Source organism: Pleurodeles waltl, unplaced genomic scaffold (genome assembly GCF_031143425.1).
Source record: "Pleurodeles waltl isolate 20211129_DDA unplaced genomic scaffold, aPleWal1.hap1.20221129 scaffold_418, whole genome shotgun sequence".
Classification (NCBI taxonomy): domain Eukaryota; kingdom Metazoa; phylum Chordata; class Amphibia; order Caudata; family Salamandridae; genus Pleurodeles; species Pleurodeles waltl.
Genome location: NW_027150126.1, coordinates 16096 through 32533, shown reverse-complemented (window position 1 = coordinate 32533; position 16438 = coordinate 16096). Strand labels below are relative to the sequence as shown.

Below are 16438 nucleotides of genomic sequence, written 5' to 3'. Positions count from 1 at the left end.
TCGGCATATCTCTCAAAACAACGACCTAGATAACGTCAACTCCAGCAAAATTGGAAAACCTCCAGCTGTCTGCCATCACATTGTCGGTGCCCTTGATGTGTACTGCCGACGTGTGCAACAGGTTGATCTCTGCCCAATAACCCAATTGTTCTGCTATTGCATTGAGGGATTTTGAATGCATACTTCACTGTTGGTTAATGTAAAAGACAGCTACCTTATTCTCTGTCTTTACTAGCACATTTTTTTGAGACAGATGATGATGGGAAAACTTCAAAGCCCTGAAGATTACCATCAACTCCATCTATTTCCATGACCTCCGACTCTCTAGGAAAGACCACTTGAATCGACAGGATCAGTCCAACACAGTAGCTCTCCAGCCAGGTTTGCTGCCATCTGTTGCGAGGATTCAGGAGCATCCAGGTATATTAGTGTCCACTTAGACCAGTGGTCTTCAAACTCTTTAATGCCGCATCCACCCAATGGGGAAAAAAAGCATTGGTGCCTCCCCTCTGAATTGTCCACAATTCTTCTATTAAATTGACACTGTTTAAATATGTCTAGACCTATTTAAACATTGCAGTTAAGTTCTGTTACTGTTTTAAAAATGCAATCAAAAACATGACCCGAAATATACTATTCTGGTCAGGCCTGCCCTACTAACCAATTGCAGCGTCATGCTCTGCTGAGTAAACTGATCTCACGACAGTGAGGAATGCACAGGCCGGGTGGTGCCCGGCGCACAAAAGCGCGCCTTCTTGTGTTGTACGTCTCTTCGCGCAAATGCAAACTCAGATTTCCTGCACTGTGGTCGGCAGGAGAGACATGGGAAGGCGCAGTAGGGAAGGCTTGAGCAACGAACCGTTGGCTACGTTTTGTTGTTACTTTGTTGACAGGAGCTCAAGTAATTTGAAGCAGAAGGAACGACCAGACCTAAAAAAAACTCTCTTACCTCCAACGCCAAATAACCACTATAATTATAATATCTCAAAAGCAGCTGGCCTTGTAAACTTAATGAGCAAGCAAGCCGATGCATTTTGGGTTTTGTTGTAAAAGAATAAAAATACTATCCATCCTTTCCTTTTTTTCCGGCAACAAGCGATGTTACAAAGATATCACAGCACACAGTGAGATTGAGTGAAAGACGAGGCACTGAGGCTGGCGTGCAGCACTCCACAGCTCTTGTTATTGAAATCCAGACAGGGGGCGGAAGGAGAAAAGTATGAAGGAATTGCGATAGTGAGACCAACTCTTCTATCTATCTGCATTACATGGAAAAAGGATATATTTAGTACTCATGGCCGGTTAGCTCAGTTGGTTAGAGCGTGGTGCTAATAACGCCAAGGTCGCGGGTTCAATCCCTGTACGGGCCAGGTTGCATTTTTTCTCTCAACTAAACTCTTTTTTTCTCATTTAATCAAGCTCTTATAAATCCATACACTCTGTTGCTCCAGTATACGTTCACTTTCCATTAGTCCTTCTTTTGCCACTGATGACCAAAGCTCAAGCCGGCAGTGCCAGTAGAACAACACAAGTGCAAGGGATTGTCTCTCCAAGATGGAGACACTGCCTCAGACTATGTCTCGTGAGAGGTGGAGGGAGACCAAGAGCTGATTATTAGATGCGTGGGGATAAGTGGAACATAACTCAGGTGAACAGATTCTGGATAGTGATGCTATAGCTAGGATCAGCAACGTTACAGGGGAAAGGATAGGAAAATAATTAGGTGACAGAAGTATAGAAGTGGCTACAAGGGGGTGTGTCCCTTAAGAGGGCCGAAAGATACACTGAAGGCGAAGGTGAAGTAAAAGAAGAAAGAAAGATCAAAGGAAGTCGACAGTGATTGAGAGAAAACTCACAAAGGCAAATTGAGCAAAAGACAAAGCCTGGGGAGTTAGACTACTTCAATGCAAATTTACGCCGCAGATGAGCATGACAACTGACCCTTGTACAGTGGTGCTGAAACAATTTTCAGTGTGGGGGTGCTGCCATCAAAGGGCTTCTGAAAATCCAGGAATCATACAAAGAACAAGTCCTGCGGAATGAGCCACGCACATTCAGAAAGAATGGTGATGCGTTGGTTACTTATTGGTAATCTTCATTAGCCTTAGTCCATTGCGTCCTTGTGACAGTCATTACAAAGTAAGGTGATGTCACCTTCCAACAGGAAGAAAGAACAGGAGGATCCTTAAATGCTAGCCCCATGCACCCAACCTGGGTGCCAAGCCCTTGCCAAAGGACTGATGGGAAGGTGGGCAGGATGTAATGTTTGTGACAAAGACAAGATGGACTAAGGGTAATGCAGAGTTCAAAACATTGGTACTCAAATGCAAAACAGAAAAATTATTAAGCCATAATGCTTGACAAATGTATGCTCTGAGGACCAAGTAGCCACCCCAGGAATTTTCTAGATTGTTACTCACTGGAATTCAACCCAGGAGATGGCCATTCCTCTCGTAGACCATCCCTGAACTGGAAGATATTCTAAAAAGCCTTGCAAAGTCAGACAAATTGACAACTTAATCCACCTACTCAGAGTCATAAAAGTCACCTTCTTGTCTTTTCCAGGCTGTCCAAAAGTCACAAACAAGGAGTCGGTTTTCCTGAACTGCAGAGGCCTGGTGACATAAATGAAAAGAGATCTTTAAACATCAAGTGTATTCAGCAAATGTTCCTCCGGAGAGGAAGGAGAGGGAATGAAAGAAGGAAGAATTATTTCCTAAGTTCTATCAAAAATAGACTTAACCTTTGCAGCAAAGGTAAGGCTAGGCCTTAAAGTTACCCCATCTTCCAAAGTATCAACTGAAGAGAGGACAGCATTTTAAGGCTCCCAGCTCCCTAATTGTTCTCAGGAAGGTGATAGGAAATAGGAAAATAACTTTATAGGAAACAATCTTTATGTCTACAGTGTCCAGATCCTCAAAGAGATAAAATTGCAAAGCCTATAAATGAGTAGGAAGATTCTGAGTTGGAGAAAAGGGATTTTTCAACTGGTCTTACAATTGACAAAAGATCAGAACAGTCTAGACACCAAAGATTGTAACATCGACGAAGGAACAGAAAAGTCCCTAAAAACCTTTATCGCAAAGCAATGAGCTTTCAGAGTGGAAAGAGATTCAACTGAAACCCATTCAGAAGAAAATGCAAAATAGCAGTCAAACTACAGGTAGGTGCCTAAAGATCATGAGCAGAACATCACGTCTCAAAAGACTTCCAGTTCTTTGAGTAAGACTTCGAAGTAGAAGGCCTGCTGGAGTGCTGAATTAACTCCACTAAGGAAGAGGAAAGACCCTTTGCTAGCAGTCCAGACTTCTCAACCTCCAAAGCGATAGAGTGAGTTGGAGCAAGAAGGTCAGGGACGACGTTCTGAGAGAGACACACTTGAGCAGTACTCAAGGAGGTAGAAGAGCCAGGGGTTCAGAAGAGGAAACCATGACATCTCTGGCCAATAAGGGCCCACAAGAATAAAGTTCCCTCCCCCTGCTGAGACTTGAAGAGAACCATCTGGATCAATAAAAAGTGGGGGAATGTATAAAGGAGACTTCTCAGCCACTTTATCACCAATACGTCCACTACCTAGGCTCCTTGTTCCGGAAGCCTGGATCAGAATCGACAAAGATGAGCATTGTCCTTGTTTGAAAAGAGATCCAGAAAGGGTTTCACAAACTCTCGGCATATCTCTCAAAACAACGACCTGGATAACGTCAACTCCAGCAAATTTGGAAACATCCAGCTGTCTGCCATCACATTGTCGGTGCCCTTGATGTGTACTGCCGACGTGTGCAACAGGTTGATCTCTGCCCAATAACCCAATTGTTCTGCTATTGCATTGAGGGATTTTGAATGCATGCTTCACTGTTGATTAATGTAAAAGAAAGGTACCTTATTCTCTGTCTTTACTGGCACATGTTTTTGAGACAGATGATGATGGGAAAACTTCAAAGCCCTGAAGATTACCATCAACTCCATCTATTTCCATGACCTCCGACTCTCTAGGAAAGACCACTTGAATCGACAGGATCAGTCCAACACAGTAGCTCTCCAGCCAGGTTTGCTGCCATCTGTTGCGAGGATTCAGGAGCATCCAGGTATATTAGTGTCCACTTAGACCAGTGGTCTTCAAACTCTTTAATGCTGCATCCACCCAATGGGAAAAAAAAAACATTGGTGCCTCCCCTCTGAATTGTCCACAATTCTTCTATTAAATTGACACTGTTTAAATATGTCTAGACCTATTTAAACATTGCAGTTAAGTTCTGTTACTGTTTTAAAAATGCAATCAAATACATGACCCCAAATATACTATTCTGGTCAGGCCTGCCCTACTAACCAATTGCAGCGTCATGCTCTGCTGAGTAAACTGATCTCACGACAGTGAGGAATGCACAGGCCGGGTGGTGCCCGGCGCACAAAAGCGCGCCTTCTTGTGTTGTACGTCTCTTCGCGCAAATGCAAACTCAGATTTCCTGCACTGTGGTCGGCAGGAGAGACATGGGAAGGCGCAGTAGGGAAGGCTTGAGCAACGAACCGTTGGCTATGTTTTGTTGTTACTTTGTTGACATGAGCTCAAGTAATTTGAAGCAGAAGGAACGGCCAGACCTAAAAAAAACTCTCTTACCTCCAACGCCGAATAACCACTATAATTATAATATCTCAAAAGCAGCTGGCCTTGTAAACTTAATGAGCAAGCAAGCCGATGCATTTTGGGTTTTGTTGTAAAAGTATAAAAATACTATCCATCCTTTCCTTTTTTTCCGGCAACAATCGATGTTACAAAGATATCACAGCACACAGTGAGATTGAGTGAAAGAAGAGGCACTGAGGCTGGCGTGCAGCACTCCACAGCTCTTGTTATTGAAATCCAGACAGGGGGCGGAAGGAGAAAAGTATGAAGGAATTGCAATAGGGAGACCAACTCTTCTATCTATCTGCATTACATGGAAAAAGGATATCTTTAGTACTCATGGCCGGTTAGCTCAGTTGGTTAGAGCGTGGTGCTACTAACGCCAAGGTCGCGGGTTCAATCCCCGTACGGGCCAGGTTGCATTTTTTCTCTCAACTAAACTCTTTTTTTCTCATTTAATCAAGCTCTTATAAATCCATACACTCTGTTGCTCCAGTATACGTTCACTTTCCATTAGTCCTTCTTTTGCCACTGCTGACCAAAGCTCAAGCCGGCAGTGCCAGTAGAACAACACAAGTGCAAGGGATTGTCTCTCCAAGATGGAGACACTGCCTCAGACTATGTCTTGTGAGAGGTGGAGGGAGACCAAGAGCTGATTATTAGATGCGTGGGGATAAGAGGAACATAACTCAGGTGAACAGATTCTGGATAGTGATGCTATAGCTAGGATCAGCAACGTTACAGGGGAAAGGATAGGAAAATAATTAGGTGACAGAAGTATAGAAGTGGCTACAAGGGGGTGTGTCTCTTAAGAGGGCCGAAAGATACACTGAAGGCGAAGGTGAAGTAAAAGAAGAAAGAAAGATTAAAGGAAGTCGACAGTGATTGAGAGAAAACTCACAAAGGCAAATTGAGCAAAAGACAAGGCCTGGGGAGTTAGACTAATTCAATGCAAATTTACGCCGCAGATGAGCATGACAACTGACCCTTGTACAGTGGTGCTGAAACAATTTTCAGTGTGGGGGTGCTGCCATCAAAGGGCTTCTGAAAATCCAGGAATCATTCAAAGAACAAGTCCTGCGGAATGAGCCACGCACATTCAGAAAGAATGGTGATGCGTTGGTTACTTATTGGTAATCTTCATTAGCCTTAGTCCATTGCGTCCTGGTGACAGTCATTACAAAGTAAGGTGATGTCACCTTCCAACAGGAAGAAAGAACAGGAGGATCCTTAAATGCTAGCCCCATGCACCTAACCTGGGTGCCAAGCCCTTGCCAAAGGACTGATGGGAAGGTGGGCAGGATGTAATGTTTGTGACAAAGACAAGATGGACTAAGGGTAATGCAGAGTTCAAAACATTGATACTCAAATGCAAAACAGAAAAATTATTAAGCCATAATGCTTGACAAATGTATGCTCTGAGGACCAAGTAGCCACCCTAGGAATTTCCTAGATTGTTACTCACTGGAATTCAACCCAGGAGGTGGCCATTCCTCTCGTAGACCATCCCTGAACTGGAAGATATTCTAAAAAGCCTTGCAAAGCCAGAAAAATTGACAACTTAATCCACCTACTCAGAGTCATAAAAGTCACCTTCTTGTCTTTTCCAGGCTGTCCAAAAGTCACAAACAAGGAGTCGGTTTTCCTGAACTGCAGAGGCCTGGTGACATGAATGAAAAGAGCTCTTTAAACATCAAGTGTATTCAGCAAATGTTCCTCCGGAGAGGAAGGAGAGGGAATGAAAGAAGGAAGAATTATTTCCTAAGATCTATCAAAAAAAGACTTAACCTTTGCAGCAAAGGTAAGGCTAGGCCTTAAAGTTACCCCATCTTCCAAAGTATCAAATGAAGAGAGGACAGCATTTTAAGGCTCCCAGCTCCCCAATTGTTCTCAGCAAGGTGATAGGAAATAGGAAAATAACTTTATAGGAAACAATCTTTATGTCTACAGTATCCAGATCCTCAAAGAGATAAAATTGCAAAGCCTATAAAAGAGTAGGAAGATTCTGAGTTGGAGAAAAGGGATTTTTCAACTGGTCTTACAATTGACAAAAGATCAGAACAGTCTAGACACCAAAGATTGTAACATCGACGAAGGTACAGAAAAGTCCCTAAAAACCTTTATCGCAAAGCAATGAGCTTTCAGAGTGGAAAGAGATTCAAGTGAAACCCATTCAGAAGAAAATGCAAAATAGCAGACAAACTACAGGTAGGTGCCAAAAGATCATGAGCAGAACATCACGTCTCAAAAGACTTCCAGTTCTTTGAGTAAGACTTCGAAGTAGAAGGCCTGCTGGAGTGCTGAATTAACTACACTAAGGAAGAGGAAAGACCCTTTGCTAGCAGTCCAGACTTCTCAACCTCCAAAGCGAAAGAGTGAGTTGGAGCAAGAAGGTCAGGGACGACGTTCTGAGAGAGACACACTTGAGCAGTACCCAATGAAGTAGAAGAGCCAGGGTTCAGAAGAGGAAACCATGACATCTCTGGCCAATAAGGGCCCACAAGAATAAAGCTCCCTCGCCCCTGCTGAGACTTGAAGAGAACCATCTGGATCAATAAAAAGTGGGGGAATGTATAAAGGAGACTTCTCAGCCACTTTATCACCAATACGTCCACTACCTAGGCTCCTTGTTCCGGAAGCCTGGATCAGAATCGACAAAGATTAGCATTGTCCTTGTTTGAAAAGAGATCCAGAAAGGGTTTCACAAACTCTCTGCATATCTCTCAAAACAACGACCTGGATAACGTCAACTCCAGCAAATTTGGAAACCTCCAGCTGTCTGCCATCACATTGTCGGTGCCCTTGATGTGTACTGCCGACGTGTGCAACAGGTTGATATCTGACCAATAACCCAATTGTTCTGCTATTGCATTGAAGGATTTTGAATGCAAGCTTCACTGTTGGTTAATGTAAAAGACAGCTACCTTATTCTCTGTCTTTACTAGCACATTTTTTTGAGACAGATGATGATGGGAAAACTTCAAAGCCCTGAAGATTACCATCAACTCCATCTATTTCCATGACCTCCGACTCTCTAGGAAAAACCACTTGAATCGACAGGATCAGTCCAACACAGTAGCTCTCCAGCCAGGTTTGCTGGCATCTGTTGCGAGGAATTCAGGAGCATCCAGGTGTATTAGTTTCCACTTAGACCAGTGGTCTTCAAACTCTTTAATGCTGCATCCACCCAATGGGGAAAAAAAACATTGGTGCCTCCCCTCTGAATTGTCCACAATTCTTCTATTAAATTGACACTGTTTAAATATGTCTAGACCTATTTAAACATTGCAGTTAAGTTCTGTTACTGTTTTAAAAATGCAATCAAATACATGACCTCAAATATACTATTCTGGTCAGGCCTGCCCTACTAACCAATTGCAGTGTCATGCTCTGCTGAGTAAACTGATCTCACGACAGTGAGGAATGCACAAGCCGGGTGGTGCCCGGTGCACGAAAGCGCGCCTTCTTGTGTTGTACGTCTCTTCGCGCAAATGCAAACTCAGATTTCCTGCACTGTGGTCGGCAGGAGAGACATGGGAAGGCGCAGTAGGGAAGGCTTGAGCAACGAACCGTTGGCTATGTTTTGTTGTTACTTTGTTGACATGAGCTCAAGTAATTTGAAGCAGAAGGAACGGCCAGACCTAAAAAAAACTCTCTTACCTCCAACGCCGAATAACCACTATAATTATAATATCTCAAAAGCAGCTGGCCTTGTAAACTTAATGAGCAAGCAAGCAGATGCATTTTGGGTTTTGTTGTAAAAGAATAAAAATACTATCCATCCTTTCCTTTTTTTCCGGCAACAAGCGATGTTACAAAGATATCACAGCACACAGTGAGATTGAGTGAAAGAAGAGGCACTGAGGCTGGCGTGCAGCACTCCACAGCTCTTGTTATTGTAATCCAGACAGGGGGCGGAAGGAGAAAAGTATGAAGGAATTGCAATAGGGAGACCAACTCTTCTATCTATCTGCATTACATGGAAAAAGGATATCTTTAGTACTCATGGCTGGTTAGCTCAGTTGGTTAGAGAGTGTTGCTAATAACGCCAAGGTCGCGGGTTCAATCCCCGTACGGGCCAGGTTCCATTTTTTCTCTCAACTAAACTCTTTTTTTCTCATTTAATCAAGCTCTTATAAATCCATACACTCTGTTGCTCCAGTATACGTTCACTTTCCATTAGTCCTTCTTTTGCCACTGCTGACCAAAGCTCAAGCCGGCAGCGCCAGTAGAACAACACAAGTGCAAGGGATTGTCTCTCCAAGATGGAGACACTGCCTCAGACTATGTCTCGTGAGAGGTGGAGGGAGACCAAGAGCTGATTATTAGATGCGTGGGGATAAGAGGAACATAACTCAGGTGAACAGATTCTGGATAGTGATGCTATAGCTAGGATCAGCAACGTTACAGGGGAAAGGATAGGAAAATAATTAGGTAACAGAAGTATAGAAGTGGCTACAAGGGGGTGTGTCTCTTAAGAGGGCCGAAAGATACACTGAAGTCGAAGGTGAAGTAAAAGAAGAAAGAAAGATCAAAGGAAGTCGACAGTGATTGAGAGAAAACTCACAAAGGCAAATTGAGCAAAAGACAAGGCCTGGGGAGTTAGACTACTTCAATGCAAATTTACGCCGCAGATGAGCATGACAACTGACCCTTGTACAGTGGTGCTGAAACAATTTTCAGTGTGGGGGTGCTGCCATCAAAGGGCTTCTGAAAATCCAGGAATCATACAAAGAACAAGTCCTGCGGAATGAGCCACGCACATTCAGAAAGAATGGTGATGCGTTGGTTACTTATTGGTAATCTTCATTAGCCTTAGTCCATTGCGTCCTTGTGACAGTCATTACAAAGTAAGGTGATGTCACCTTCCAACAGGAAGAAAGAACAGGAGGATCCTTAAATGCTAGCCCCATGCACCCAACCTGGGTGCCAAGCCCTTGCCAAAGGACTGATGGGAAGGTGGGCAGGATGTAATGTTTGTGACAAAGACAAGATGGACTAAGGGTAATGCAGAGTTCAAAACATTGGTACTCAAATGCAAAACAGAAAAAGTATTAAGCCATAATGCTTGACAAATGTATGCTCTGAGGACCAAGTAGCCACCCTAGGAATTTCCTAGATTGTTACTCACTGGAATTCAACCCAGGAGGTGGCCATTCCTCTCGTAGACCATCCCTGAACTGGAAGATATTCTAAAAAGCCTTGCAAAGCCAGAAAAATTGACAACTTAATCCACCTACTCAGAGTCATAAAAGTCACCTTCTTGTCTTTTCCAGGCTGTCCAAAAGTCACAAACAAGGAGTCGGTTTTCCTGAACTGCAGAGGCCTGGTGACATAAATGAAAAGAGCTCTTTAAACATCAAGTGTATTCAGCAAATGTTCCTCCGGAGAAGAAGGAGAGGGAATGAAAGAAGGAAGAATTATTTCCTAAGATCTATCAAAAATAGACTTAACCTTTGCAGCAAAGGTAAGGCTAGGCCTTAAAGTTACCCCATCTTCCAAAGTATCAAATGAAGAGAGGACAGCATTTTAAGGCTCCCAGCTCCCCAATTGTTCTCAGCAAGGTGATAGGAAATAGGAAAATAACTTTATAGGAAACAATCTTTATGTCTACAGTATCCAGATCCTCAAAGAGATAAAATTGCAAAGCCTATAAAAGAGTAGGAAGATTCTGAGTTGGAGAAAAGGGATTTTTCAACTGGTCTTACAATTGACAAAAGATCAGAACAGTCTAGACACCAAAGATTGTAACATCGACGAAGGTACAGAAAAGTCCCTAAAAACCTTTATCGCAAAGCAATGAGCTTTCAGAGTGGAAAGAGATTCAAGTGAAACCCATTCAGAAGAAAATGCAAAATAGCAGACAAACTACAGGTAGGTGCCAAAAGATCATGAGCAGAACATCACGTCTCAAAAGACTTCCAGTTCCTTGAGTAAGACTTCGAAGTAGAAGGCCTGCTGGAGTGCTGAATTAACTCCACTAAGGAAGAGGAAAGACCCTTTGCTAGCAGTCCAGACTTCTCAACCTCCAAAGCGATAGAGTGAGTTGGAGCAAGAAGGTCAGGGACGACGCTCTGAGAGAGACACACTTGAGCAGTACTCAAGGAGGTAGAAGAGCCAGGGGTTCAGAAGAGGAAACCATGACATCTTTGGCCAATAAGGGCCCACAAGAATAAAGTTCCCTCCCCCCTGCTGAGACTTGAAGAGAACCATCTGGATCAATAAAAAGTGGGGGAATGTATAAAGGAGACTTCTCAGCCACTTTATCACCAATACGTCCACTACCTAGGCTCCTTGTTCCGGAAGCCTGGATCAGAATCGACAAAGATGAGCATTGTCCTTGTTTGAAAAGAGATCCAGAAAGGGTTTCACAAACTCTCGGCATATCTCTCAAAACAACGACCTAGATAACGTACATCCAGCAAAATTGGAAAACCTCCAGCTGTCTGCCATCACATTGTCGGTGCCCTTGATGTGTACTGCCGACGTGTGCAACAGGTTGATCTCTGCCCAATAACCCAATTGTTCTGCTATTGCATTGAGGGATTTTGAATGCATGCTTCACTGTTGGTTAATGTAAAAGACAGCTACCTTATTCTCTGTCTTTACTAGCACATTTTTTTGAGACAGATGATGATGGGAAAACTTCAAAGCCCTGAAGATTACCATCAACTCCATCTATTTCCATGACCTCCGACTCTCTAGGAAAGACCACTTGAATCGACAGGATCAGTCCAACACAGTAGCTCTCCAGCCAGGTTTGCTGCCATCTGTTGCGAGGATTCAGGAGCATCCAGGTATATTAGTGTCCACTTAGACCAGTGGTCTTCAAACTCTTCAATGCCGCATCCACCCAATGGGGAAAAAAAACATTGGTGCCTCCCCTCTGAATTGTCCACAATTCTTCTATTAAATTGACACTGTTTAAATATGTCTAGACCTATTTAAACATTGCAGTTAAGTTCTGTTACTGTTTTAAAAATGCAATCAAATACATGACCCCAAATATACTATTCTGGTCAGGCCTGCCCTACTAACCAAATGCAGCGTCATGCTCTGCTGAGTAAACTTATCTCACGACAGTGAGGAATGCACAGGCCGGGTGGTGCCCGGCGCACAAAAGCGCGCCTTCTTGTGTTGTACGTCTCTTCGCGCAAATGCAAACTCAGATTTCCTGCACTGTGGTCGGCAGGAGAGACATGGGAAGGCGAAGTAGGGAAGGCTTGAGCAACGAACCGTTGGCTATGTTTTGTTGTTACTTTGTTGACATGAGCTCAAGTAATTTGAAGCAGAAGGAACGGCCAGACCTAAAAAAAACTCTCTTACCTCCAACGCCGAATAACCACTATAATTATAATATCTCAAAAGCAGCTGGCCTTGTAAACTTAATGAGCAAGCAAGCCGATGCATTTTGGGTTTTGTTGTAAAAGAATAAAAATACTATCCATCCTTTCCTTTTTTTCCGGCAACAAGCGATGTTACAAAGATATCACAGCACACAGTGAGATTGAGTGAAAGAAGAGGCACTGAGGCTGGCGTGCAGCACTCCACAGCTCTTGTTATTGAAATCCAGATAGGGGGCGGAAGGAGAAAAGTATGAAGGAATTGCGATAGTGAGACCAACTCTTCTATCTATCTGCATTACATGGAAAAAGGATAGATTTAGTACTCATGGCCGGTTAGCTCAGTTGGTTAGAGCGTGGTGCTAATAACGCCACAGTCGCGGGTTCAATCCCCGTACGGGCCAGGTTGCATTTTTTCTCTCAACTAAACTCTTTTTTCTCATTTAATCAAGCTCTTATAAATCCATACACTCTGTTGCTCCAGTATACGTTCACTTTCCATTAGTCCTTCTTTTGCCACTGCTGACCAAAGCTCAAGCCGGCAGTGCCAGTAGAACAACACAAGTGCAAGGGATTGTCTCTCCAAGATGGAGACACTGCCTCAGACTATGTCTCGTGAGAGGTGGAGGGAGACCAAGAGCTGATTATTAGATGCGTGGGGATAAGAGGAACATAACTCAGGTGAACAGATTCTGGATAGTGATGCTATAGCTAGGATCAGCAACGTTACAGGGGAAAGGATAGGAAAATAATTAGGTGACAGAAGTATAGAAGTGGCTACAAGGGGGTGTGTCTCTTAAGAGGGCCGAAAGATACACTGAAGGCGAAGGTGAAGTAAAAGAAGAAAGAAAGATCAAAGGAAGTCGACAGCGATTGAGAGAAAACTCACAAAGGCAAATTGAGCAAAAGACAAGGCCTGGGGAGTTAGACTACTTCAATGCAAATTTACGCCGCAGATTAGCATGACAACTGACCCTTGTACAGTGGTGCTGAAACAATTTTCAGTGTGGGGGTGCTGCCATCAAAGGGCTTCTGAAAATCCAGGAATCATACAAAGAACAAGTCCTGCAGAATGAGCCACGCACATTCAGAAAGAATGGTGATGCGTTGGTTACTTATTGGTAATCTTCATTAGCCTTAGTCCATTGCGTCCTTGTGACAGTCATTACAAAGTAAGGTGATGTCACCTTCCAACAGGAAGAAAGAACAGGAGGATCCTTAAATGCTAGCCCCATGCACCCAACCTGGGTGCCAAGCCCTTGTCAAAGGACTGATGGGAAGGTGGGCAGGATGTAATGTTTGTGACAAAGACAAGATGGACTAAGGGTAATGCAGAGTTCAAAACATTGGTACTCAAATGCAAAACAGAAAAATTATTAAGCCATAATGCTTGACAAATGTATGCTCTGAGGACCAAGTAGCCACCCTAGGAATTTTCTAGATTGTTACTCACTGGAATTCAACCCAGGAGATGGCCATTCCTCTCGTAGACCATCCCTGAACTGGAAGATATTCTAAAAAGCCTTGCAAAGTCAGACAAATTGACAACTTAATCCACCTACTCAGAGTCATAAAAGTCACCTTCTTGTCTTTTCCAGGCTGTCCAAAAGTCACAAACAAGGAGTCGGTTTTCCTGAACTGCAGAGGCCTGGTGACATAAATGAAAAGAGATCTTTAAACATCAAGTGTATTCAGCAAATGTTCCTCCGGAGAGGAAGGAGAGGGAATGAAAGAAGGAAGAATTATTTCCTAAGTTCTATCAAAAATAGACTTAACCTTTGCAGCAAAGGTAAGGCTAGGCCTTAAAGTTACCCCATCTTCCAAAGTATCAACTGAAGAGAGGACAGCATTTTAAGGCTCCCAGCTCCCTAATTGTTCTCAGGAAGGTGATAGGAAATAGGAAAATAACTTTATAGGAAACAATCTTTATGTCTACAGTGTCCAGATCCTCAAAGAGATAAAATTGCAAAGCCTATAAAAGAGTAGGAAGATTCTGAGTTGGAGAAAAGGGATTTTTCAACTGGTCTTACAATTGACAAAAGATCAGAACAGTCTAGACACCAAAGATTGTAACATCGACGAAGGTACAGAAAAGTCCCAAAAAACCTTTATCGCAAAGCAATGAGCTTTCAGAGTGGAAAGAGATTCAACTGAAACCCATTCAGAAGAAAATGCAAAATAGCAGACAAACTACAGGTAGGTGCCAAAAGATCATGAGCAGAACATCACGTCTCAAAAGACTTCCAGTTCTTTGAGTAAGACTTCGAAGTAGAAGGCCTGCTGGAGTGCTGAATTAACTCCACTAAGGAAGAGGAAAGACCCTTTGCTAGCAGTCCAGACTTCTCAACCTCCAAAGCGATAGAGTGAGTTGGAGCAAGAAGGTCAGGGACGACGTTCTGAGAGAGACACACTTGAGCAGTACTCAAGGAGGTAGAAGAGCCAGGGGTTCAGAAGAGGAAACCATGACATCTCTGGCCAATAAGGGCCCACAAGAATAAAGTTCCCTCCCCCTGCTGAGACTTGAAGAGAACCATCTGGATCAATAAAAAGTGGGGGAATGTATAAAGGAGACTTCTCAGCCACTTTATCACCAATACGTCCACTACCTAGGCTCCTTGTTCCGGAAGCCTGGATCAGAATCGACAAAGATGAGCATTGTCCTTGTTTGAAAAGAGATCCAGAAAGGGTTTCACAAACTCTCGGCATATCTCTCAAAACAACGACCTGGATAACGTCAACTCCAGCAAATTTGGAAACATCCAGCTGTCTGCCATCACATTGTCGGTGCCCTTGATGTGTACTGCCGACGTGTGCAACAGGTTGATCTCTGCCCAATAACCCAATTGTTCTGCTATTGCATTGAGGGATTTTGAATGCATGCTTCACTGTTGGTTAATGTAAAAGACAGCTACCTTATTCTCTGTCTTTACTAGCACATGTTTTTGAGACAGATGATGATGGGAAAACTTCAAAGCCCTGAAGATTACCATCAACTCCATCTATTTCCATGACCTCCGACTCTCTAGGAAAGACCACTTGAATCGACAGGATCAGTCCAACACAGTAGCTCTCCAGCCAGGTTTGCTGCCATCTGTTGCGAGGATTCAGGAGCATCCAGGTATATTAGTGTCCACTTAGACCAGTGGTCTTCAAACTCTTTAATGCCGCATCCACCCAATGGGAAAAAAAAAACATTGGTGCCTCCCCTCTGAATTGTCCACAATTCTTCTATTAAATTGACACTGTTTAAATATGTCTAGACCTATTTAAACATTGCAGTTAAGTTCTGTTACTGTTTTAAAAATGCAATCAAATACATGACCCCAAATATACTATTCTGGTCAGGCCTGCCCTACTAACCAATTGCAGCGTCATGCTCTGCTGAGTAAACTGATCTCACGACAGTGAGGAATGCACAGGCCGGGTGGTGCCCGGCGCACAAAAGCGCGCCTTCTTGTGTTGTACGTCTCTTCGCGCAAATGCAAACTCAGATTTCCTGCACTGTGGTCGGCAGGAGAGACATGGGAAGGCGCAGTAGGGAAGGCTTGAGCAACGAACCGTTGGCTATGTTTTGTTGTTACTTTGTTGACATGAGCTCAAGTAATTTGAAGCAGAAGGAACGGCCAGACCTAAAAAAAACTCTCTTACCTCCAACGCCGAATAACCACTATAATTATAATATCTCAAAAGCAGCTGGCCTTGTAAACTTAATGAGCAAGCAAGCCGATGCATTTTGGGTTTTGTTGTAAAAGAATAAAAATACTATCCATCCTTTCCTTTTTTTCCGGCAACAATCGATGTTACAAAGATATCACAGCACACAGTGAGATTGAGTGAAAGAAGAGGCACTGAGGCTGGCGTGCAGCACTCCACAGCTCTTGTTATTGAAATCCAGACAGGGGGCGGAAGGAGAAAAGTATGAAGGAATTGCAATAGGGAGACCAACTCTTCTATCTATCTGCATTACATGGAAAAAGGATATATTTAGTACTCATGGCCGGTTAGCTCAGTTGGTTAGAGCGTGGTGCTAATAACGCCAAGGTCGCGGGTTCTATCCCCGTACGGGCCAGGTTGCATTTTTTCTCTCAACTAAACTCTTTTTTTCTCATTTAATCAAGCTCTTATAAATCCATACACTCTGTTGCTCCAGTATACGTTCACTTTCCATTAGTCCTTCTTTTGCCACTGCTGACCAAAGCTCAAGCCGGCAGTGCCAGTAGAACAACACAAGTGCAAGGGATTGTCTCTCCAAGATGGAGACACTGCCTCAGACTATGTCTCGTGAGAGGTGGAGGGAGACCAAGAGCTGATTATTAGATGCGTGGGGATAAGAGGAACATAACTCAGGTGAACAGATTCTGGATAGTGATGCTATAGCTAGGATCAGCAACGTTACAGGGGAAAGGATAGGAAAATAATTAGGTGACAGAAGTATAGAAGTGGCTACAAGGGGGTGTGTCTCTTAAGAGGGCCG

The 16438-nt window shown here is 43.4% G+C and overlaps 4 non-coding genes across 4 annotated transcripts; all 4 read left to right on the top strand.

Annotated features, from left to right (window-relative positions):
• The first annotated feature begins 1296 nt into the window (after positions 1 to 1296).
• On the top strand, positions 1297 to 1370 carry TRNAI-AAU (transfer RNA isoleucine (anticodon AAU)). Its single transcript has one exon. It is a non-coding gene; the product is annotated as a tRNA-Ile (tRNA).
• Positions 1371 to 4962: 3592 nt separating this feature from the next.
• On the top strand, positions 4963 to 5036 carry TRNAS-ACU (transfer RNA serine (anticodon ACU)). The gene has a single exon. It is a non-coding gene; the product is annotated as a tRNA-Ser (tRNA).
• Positions 5037 to 12294: 7258 nt separating this feature from the next.
• TRNAI-AAU (transfer RNA isoleucine (anticodon AAU)) lies at positions 12295 to 12368 on the top strand. The gene has a single exon. It is a non-coding gene; the product is annotated as a tRNA-Ile (tRNA).
• Positions 12369 to 15959: 3591 nt separating this feature from the next.
• TRNAI-AAU (transfer RNA isoleucine (anticodon AAU)) lies at positions 15960 to 16033 on the top strand. The gene has a single exon. It is a non-coding gene; the product is annotated as a tRNA-Ile (tRNA).
• The last annotated feature ends 405 nt before the right edge of the window (positions 16034 to 16438 follow it).